Source organism: Panthera tigris, chromosome D2 (genome assembly GCF_018350195.1).
Source record: "Panthera tigris isolate Pti1 chromosome D2, P.tigris_Pti1_mat1.1, whole genome shotgun sequence".
Taxonomy (NCBI): Eukaryota; Metazoa; Chordata; class Mammalia; order Carnivora; family Felidae; genus Panthera; species Panthera tigris.
In genome coordinates, this window is record NC_056670.1 from 50,387,907 (window position 1) to 50,396,013 (window position 8,107).

Here is an 8,107-nt window from a genome sequence, read left to right on the forward strand (position 1 = left end):
CCAATGGTCCGTGAACAAGCCCTTAGAAGAGAACTTGGGTAGTAGCTCCAGAGCCCCCCCATTCTTGTCATGCCATGTACAACCCAAGCCCAAAGACCAATCATTCAGGTTTCCACCCCCGCCCCCCACCTTCCCACCCTGTTCTGAGCTCCATCACACAGGGGTCATTTGGAAACGTACTCCACATATTCATTGGCACTAGCTGGCTGATCAGCAGAGTCTTTAACATTTTCATTAATACTCCTAAGGAGAATGCTCTATTTGGTTTCTTGAATGTTTCATAGTGGCTCCTCCTATGGGGCCTTTGTACCCATCTTCCCAGTGCTGGAACTCCCTCTTTGCCTCATTAATGCCTCCTAGAAGTACCACATGTACTCTTATGATAGAGACTTTACAATTAGAGGACTGTTCACAAGCCAGAATTTTCTCATCTTCTAGATGGAGAGACTGGATTTCAGAAAGGTTAATGACTTGCTACATGTCACACCACTGAAGGACCAAGCTGGGCCCAAATGGTGAGTCTTCAATTTCAATTCCCAGCATTTTCCAAGACATCAATGAGCTTACCTAAAGGGCTAAAAAATGGCTTCAACCCAGTATGAGTAAGATCATTGTTGGCAGTTCATTTCCCTCAAGAGTAAAAGACCATCATTCTCAACAAGGTAAGTATGTGCACTGATTACTGAGGTGCTCTTCAAAATTTAAATTCGTTGTTACACCAACTCGACTTACTGCATTACATGAAGAATCCTAGCAAGAAACAAGAAGGGGTGGGATACAAGGAGAAACAAGGAATGATGAAGGAAAGTCAACAGCAAGACACGCCTCGCTCTGTTTAAAGAGGTTCCCCCCCCCCCCCCAGACACAAGTGCCATCTAGGTGGCCACAAGCTCCTGTAACCACAGGAGAGGAACAAAGGGCTGGTGCCACAGTGCCCAGTGTCTTATCACTTACAACATGTGATCTAACCTCTAAGGTTGAGCCTTGAGGTCTATAAGGATAGTAATCCTACTACATTATGGTATTTTATGGTACACTGAAGTTAGTTTTACATAGAGCCCTTAGAACACCATCTAAGTGATTTCAAATCCCCAAGTTAGTGACCTTTACTGTTATTCATGCTAGATAGCAATCCTGTAGTGAGGATTCTTTCCCCGTTTATGCCTCATCTCTCTGACCTTAGGCAGGTCAGTCAACCTCATTGGAGCTCCAGGTTCCTCTTCTCTAGACAGAGTATCATAGCAGACCTACCCACTTCACTAAGTCCTTAAAAGAGTCAGATGGGAGAGAGTAGTTTAGAATATTCTGTCAGTAGCTTTTGATCACCATCTTCATACTCTAGCCAGGTAACACATTAAAATGTAAACTGAACCACTGAAGACTTCAAGCAGGGAAATGGCGGAATCCTCTTTAGTCCAGATGGATAAAATAGTGTTTATGTAAGGATGGGGGAGTGGGGTATTATCCTATCACTTATTCCTTCATTTCTGTACTTACAAATACTTATGGATTACCTGATACATGCTTGTCCCTTGAGTTGTGATGGCAATACAGCATGGACAAAGCAGGCGGACACTCTGCCCTAACACTGCCCACTTGTAGCAGTTAGAAACCGTATGCAGGTAAGAGACTCAAATACAGAGAACAAACAGGATTACTGGAGGGGGTATGGGAGGGGGGTGGGCTGAATAGGTAAGAGGCATAAGGAATCTACTCCTGAAATCCTTGTTGCACTATATGCTATTTTGGATGTAGATTTTTAAGTTAAAAGAAGTTCTTCCACATTCTGAACCAAAACCTGCATCTCCCATAAATTGCACCCACTTCTAAAAGTGTGTGCAGAAAGGCAGGATTCACCACTGCAAGATTCAAGCTCATTTGGGGAGAAACAGGAAACTCATGTAATATTTGAGTGGGGATACAAATGAAATTAGTGAAGCCAAGGGGAGGGCATCCTAGAAGTGGGAAAATTGGTCCAAAGGCCCCAAAAGAACTACTATGAAACAGTGTGAAAGGGACCAAGAAAGTGAGGGGGATGAGAGCCAGTAAGGGGGGCAGGCACCCAGAGGTTTTTTTTTTTGTTTGTTTAAGAACCACCACCACCACTACCCCCACGATTAAAATAAAAGTTAACATTTTGAGATCACACATCGGGAAGAATGAGTGGGAGGGACATGCACACTGCAGGAAAAGCAGGGCTACCGCAATGGTCCAGACAGGTTATCATGGCCGTTAATGAGTACAACAGAGAAGACAGAAGTAGACAGGAAATACTGATGAGCAGAGAGCCCCAGACATCACTGCCTGATCAGCTACAGGATCAGAGAGGGAGATGCCACAGTGGACCCCTCCATTTCTGCTAGGAGCAGCTAGGCAGACAAGGGAGTTAGTCTGACACCAAGAAAGTGACAAGAATGTGTAGTCAACTCTGAGGCATCCAGCTGGAACTATCAAGCAAGCAGTAGGATGCAGAGAACACAGAGAACCTTGAAGCCCATCTAAGCTAGTTCTACTTTAGGCTAAAATGTGTAGAACTCAGGGAAAGTGTTCCCTTCTGATGTAGAGCAAGGGATAACCAATAGGAAATGGGTTTCTCTCCGCTTCCAAAGTCAGACATGCCCAGGACAAGGTCACCACCATTCGTTAACCTTCTGCTCTGACAATGTTGCCCTTCATCTGGTGGCATCTGTTTTCATAAATGGGGTCTATGGAGCTTTCAGAGCTCTTTACAATAAGATTTCCTTATGCAGACAACAAGGATTGATATCTGACAGAGCAGGGAAAACAGCTAGAATTAAAGCACTGGGGCTTCCTCATTTGCTCTAGCATGTTTGGCTTTTTCTTACAAGCAAAGCTGGCTGACCCATCATGTCCTCAGAATCTGCAGCACTGGGATAGCCTGTGGACCATCTCACTTCCCCAGGACCTCTCCCGGCCTGGGCCAACCTGGGGTAACCACTGCCTTTCTCTCTTCCAGTCATTTCCTCTTGCCCAACCTCTTTGAGCCATGACCTAATGATACCAGGGGATCAGCTAATGTGCCAACGGGTAGCTCAGTAAAGCTTAAGAAACTTATGATCCAAGCTTTTCTTGTCCTTAGCACTTCAACAAAGCATTCATGTTTGATGTCTGGTTTTGCTATTTGCTAGTCTGTTTTGGGACAAGTAATCTTATCTCCTTCACTTGAGTTGCTTTAACTGTATAATGGGATACTGAGCCTTTCCTCCTAGGATCGTCAGGAGGAGGACACAAAATGGTCTGGATGAACAATGGATGCACAGAAAGATGCTACTTTAGAGAATTTTCAGAGGGTTGATAGGTTTATAGAAAACCTGATTCTAAGAACTCCCCCCACCCCATGAGATACACAGTCCCAAGGTGTATAGTCCAAGACCACATTCTACAGAGTCTTTTCTGCCTGCATGCTGGAAACACTGAGAAGTGTGAAGACTTTTGGTCCTAGATCAGGGTTTCTCTTCAACTTTACCTATTTCCTAATACCAATGTTCAAGTCCTTTACCCACACTAGTAAAATCAGAACCCCTGAGCATGGGGCCCAGGCATCAGTATTTCAAGTACCACCACGTGATTCTGTACTGTAGCCAGAGAGAAGAACCACTGGTTTGTTTTGCTAAGCTACTAGGGAATTCTAGTATTCGATTCAAATTTCATTAGTATCTAGCTACCCATCTCCCTTCTTTCCCTAACAGTCAGCCTCCTTCCATCTTAGATGCTGGTGTTCTCTGGTACTAGTAACTTAACATAGAAACATCTAGCCTCTCCTGGAAGAGACACATCCAGTATTTACCAGTTACCAGCACTGCCTTGTTAGCATTCCCTTGCTTAGAAAGGCAGCACGGGCCAGGCCACTAGGAGGCAGGGCTGGAGACTGGAGTTGAGAAACAGTCTGAACCGCACAACCCCAGAAGACAGACTCTCCTCTCTGAGGACCAAGCAGATGGATGGGATGGCCCTGAGGAGCAGCTGGGCATGTAAACAGAAGCTCATTACCTTAAGAGGAGCAGCTATAGCACAGGCTTCGTTAGTGACCTAGTTTAGTATAGTCTATTAAACTGTTCACTTCCAATCTCCTGAAATAAAAAAACAAAAATAGTTCATTGCTAGGGGAGAAAAAGCTAAAATTTTAGACAGACCTCATTGGCATATGAAAGGCAGAAAAAGGGAGGTAGCTAACAACTTGAAATACAGAGACTTGAAAGTTCTATGGTTTTCTATTAAATGGCAACAGGGCGGGGCAGGTTGTTGGAGAGGCTGGGTGGGGACTAAGACTTTTAGCTTTAATATAAGTTTCTAGGCTTTTGGGAAGTAGGATTTATATGGATGGGGAAAGCAGAGACCTTCATGAACTTGGAGAAGCAGGCAGAAGATGACAGGGACATCGAGAGTACCTAAGGAAGCATGAAGTGGATACTTTTGGAAGACCGGTTTTATACGCTCACCTTAGCATGATCATACTGCAGCTTCGTTCATATCTGATCGAAACAAAAACTAGTTCAGCAGTAAGTGTTCAGGAATCTGAAGAGGTATATAGTCCATGCATCTTAAGCACTTCCATTAAGATCTGATACCTGATCTATAATCTTGCCTCCTGGCACCTGCCATCACTCTTCCTCCTTTGCAAGATGTTCTTGCTCACTGGGAGGTTTGCTTTTGACAACCGCATGCCTCTGTCCCTGCTTCAGGTACTAAAATATGTTGCAACTACAATTTTCTGCTTATGACAAACCTGGCCCAAGCTTTGTAGCCAACAGTCTGTCTCAAGAGTTTCTCATTTCCAACTATACGATAGTGCCCCACAAATTCCTCATGCAAGATCAATGGTTGGGGAATGGATACATTCACTTTGCCCAATAGGGCCTCACCTTCTGATGCATCTTGTGTGTGTTGTAAGGGTGGGTAACAGACCAAGTGGCAGAAGAGAGCATCCCAAGACAACGAAGACAAGTACCAGAGGAACTAAAGTATCACTTTGGTTACAGTTTACATAGGTTTTTTTTTTTTTTAATCTTATACTAATAATCCCCTTTTCACTCATGAAAGGAAGTAGGAAAACCCAGCTCAGATGGGCTAAGAGGATGAAATTAAAAATATATCACATTGGGTTTTTTAGAGGAAAAACCTAACAGGGAACTCTCTAGCCCTTTCAACAGCTGACAAACCAGAACATCCACTTCTTTCCTCATTTTCCTCGAGTCCCAAGGCAAAACCCTAGAGGAAGCCAACACTAAACAAGCAAATTGAGAAGACAGTTTTGGCGAAATTGGAATAGGACAGGAATGGTGACTTCCCTGAGGGCATGAACAATACTTTTCTGAATTTAACGTGTAATGTCTATAGACCCCTAAATGAAGCACAAGGATTCTAAAATAAGTTGTTTGCATAACAGACCGTTAAAAACTGAGAACAAACTGAGGGTTGATGGGGGGTGAGAGGGAGGGCAGGGTGGGTGATGGGTATTGAGGAGGGCACCTTTTGGGATGAGCACTGGGTGTTGTATGGAAACCAATTTGACAGTAAATTTCATATATTAAAAAAATAAATAAATAAAAATAAAAAAATAAAATAAAGTAAGTTGTTTGAAAGGCACTTCATAAACATAGGTAGAGATGAGAATATTCTGATGAAGATTCTTCATCCTTTCTTGTCCTCTGTGACCAGGAGAATACATTTGAAGATGGTTTGGTTGGGATTGGCATCTTTTCAGAGATACTTGTTTCTTAAAGGGCTTGAATGGGAGTTTTTTTCCTGACCCTGGGGACAGTAGACTTGGCCACACATGTTAGGTGAGCCCTGGAGTTGCCTGGGACTTTCTTTACTCTCCTGGCCTGAGGACTTTGCTACAGAAGACTTAGGTTTCTTTTATTTGATATTTGCTTTAGTCATTATCTCCACAAGCTGAACTGTGTCAAAAGGTTTTAGAAAAACAGGAGTATGTTGCTCTCACTGATGGTCAAATGAACAAAGACTGCTTCAAAGACTGCAGCAGGTACTAAAGCAGTGCATGTCCCCCCCTGCCCTTCTGAAGGGATACACAGGGCAATCTAAATCCACATCCTTGCTTAGACTAGTAAAGGAATCCAGGCCAGAAACTGCTACCAGTTCATAGTATAGTAATATATTCCAGGCAAATTAGAGGTTAAATCATACATGTTCTTACTGCAGAGAAGTAAAAGGGTACAAAGAAACTTTGAGGTGATAGGTTTACGGCCCAGTTTGCAACAATGATTCCATGGGTACATGCTTGTCTGTAAACTCAAAGTTGTAGATGTTAAGTAGGTTTTTTTTTGTTTTTTTTTTTTTGTTTTTTTGCATTTCAAGCATACCTCAATAAGGTTTAAAAACAAAAATAACCTGGGGGTGCCTGGGTGGCTCAGTCAGTTGAGCGTCCAACTTTGGCTCAGGTCATGATCTCAGTTCATGAGTTTGAGCCCGGTGTTGGGGTCTGTGCTGACATCTCAGGGCCTGGAGCCGGCTTTGGATTCTGTCTCCCCCTCTCTGCCCCTCCCCTGCTCACACTTTGTCTCTCAAAAATAGATAAAAAATAACCTCAATTCTTCAAGTTTTTCACCATCAGCCTTTTTCTAGTTTTTTACTCCTGGAAGTCTCTACCAAGGGAACAGTTAACTCTTATAAAAGCCAGTGATCACTGAGAACCTATGTTCAATTATCGGTTTTTCTCTAGTCCCTCTCAGGTCCTGCTCCCTCTCCCCTGATCAAGTTTCCATCCACTGACTGAAAGGACAGCTTTAGAAGTAGATGCCCAGGCCTTGAGATCTTTACACTGCTCCCACTAGAAGCCCACCCAGAAGAACAGACTTTTAAGAGGGGTTTGTTGTACAAGCCAGATCTCAAATCCTTTGTAATTGGTCCAGTCATAGATGAAAGTTCAAGTGCCAGGCAGTCTCTGCTGTGGTTTGAACGATTAAGAACTATCCATCCATCACCATGGGACAGTCCTATTCTTCCACGTAGGCAAAGCAACAGAGAAAGCAGATGAGCAAACAATGAAAAAACCATGTACAAAGAAGGCTGAAGAGGAAACTGACCATTCAGGCCACTGCTGTTCAAATATCCCAGTTTCGGTTGGGTTTTTTTTTGTGATGTTTGCTACAACTGTGGTCCCCTTCTTGTAAGTCACTTCCCTTGACTCCATGTGTTCCCCTTTTCCCCCCTTCCCTCACCATGGACCCTTTTATCTCCTATGCCCCCAAACTGCTAATTAGGCAGTATCCTATCATTGGCCCTAGAATGCACTGGTATTTTGTCATTTAGAGACTGAAGATGAAAGCGATCTATTGGTTTCCAAGTTCCTAGTGAGCCCTGAGGTGTTTTAGTTCTTGGAGAGATGAACCACAGCAAATATTTTTGAGGTGCCCTTAGGCAAAGTCACCTTATTTACCAGTCCTGCTCTACCCGAGAGGACCTAGAAGCTACAGAGAAGGTGCAGGCAGACAGGCAGTACTCAAACACTGAGGTCTTCCATAATCCATTACAGGTGTTCTCGGAAGTGTATCATCTGTTTTGGCCAAACACTCCAAGGTCCTACCTCCCTGGCAGTCTGCTGAATCCGGACATGGTTCGCAGGATGCTTCTAGACCCCCCCACCCCAGGAAGAAAGGTAGGGACGGGTCGATTCTAGAATACTAGAAAACTTTATGGATGTCCAGGCTATGTGTCATGTATACAGATCCCTGTAAAAATAAGTTAGGATTTTATTAGTAGATACCACAGAAGAGACCAAGGATTCTGTTCTCCCCAGCAGAAAGTGTTTCACCTGAGCTTAACCCCTCATGGAGCTAGGAGCTTCCTTCCCAGAAGAGCCTACTGTCATCTCCCCAGGGCTAAGAGGTCCTCAGAAACTGATCACCGGGGTCTCCCAGCAAACTCCTTTAAATAGCTAGCACTCCAACCCAAATTGCCCAGTGGAAAAATGATCTGGTTATCCCCCCCCCAAGAACTGCTCTCAATTTCGCCCTCTTAAAAGGGGAAGTGTTATCAATTTGTGTCCCAAGATTTCTATTAGCCCCATCAACCCATGAGATTAGGAGATTGGGCTTAAGGTAGTTAAGATTAGATGAGGTCATGA